Source organism: Priapulus caudatus, unplaced genomic scaffold, assembly GCF_000485595.1.
Source record: "Priapulus caudatus unplaced genomic scaffold, Priapulus_caudatus-5.0.1 Scaffold1631, whole genome shotgun sequence".
Classification (NCBI taxonomy): domain Eukaryota; kingdom Metazoa; phylum Priapulida; class Priapulimorpha; order Priapulimorphida; family Priapulidae; genus Priapulus; species Priapulus caudatus.
In genome coordinates, this window is record NW_014578692.1 from 1 (window position 1) to 853 (window position 853).

Below are 853 nucleotides of genomic sequence, written 5' to 3' on the forward strand. Positions count from 1 at the left end.
GTGTGTGTGTGTGTGTGTGTGTGTGTGTGTGTGTGTGTGTGCGTCTGTGTGTGTGTGCGTGCGTGCGTGCGTGCGTGCGCGTGTGTGCGTGTGTTCGTACATGTGTTTATGTGCGGGCGCGCGAGTGTGTGTGTCCGTACATGTGTTTGTATGCGTACATGTGTCTGCGCTATACGCGCGCGCGTGTGTATGTGTACCAAATGGGAAGATTACGAGAACATAGTGAAGTCGGGAATTTACGCCAGAAGCAAAAATTCGTCCCTCACAAGAAACTACTACTATCGCTAATGAATTACGATTCCGAGATCCGGTGATAAATTCCTAACCGCTCATCATCAATAACCATGCACTCTCCAGCCTCGGTGCAAGAACCGCACCTACCGCGTGGTCTGGATTCTTGGTCGAGCTCTTAAATCGGGGGGAGGGGGGAGGGGGAGGAGTAGATGTGGAAATCGTCTTCGTATGATGTGCGGAGATTTCTCGAGAGAGAAATCGATGAAGTCGTGAAAGAGAGATAGACGGTAGCTTTTCTTGCTCGGGTGTATTTAGCGAGACGAAAGCGTGTGAATGTTTCTTTCGCGTGTCTGAGTCAGATGTTGGTTATAAGTGAGACACACATGTGTTCCTTCCTGCTGAGAGCATTCAGACATGTTCCGAGCATGCTAAAGCCATATTGCCCTTGGCTTGGACGACGGACGATATGCCCTGGCCCGTCATCGACTCATCGACGGTTATCATTACTGGGAGGCAGCGGAAGATGAGGAGGCACGGGAGGAGCAGCGTCGGGGGTATCGGCTTGCATCGTCTCTCTATCTCTCTCTGTTTCTTTCGCTCTCTCTCTCTCTCTCTCTCT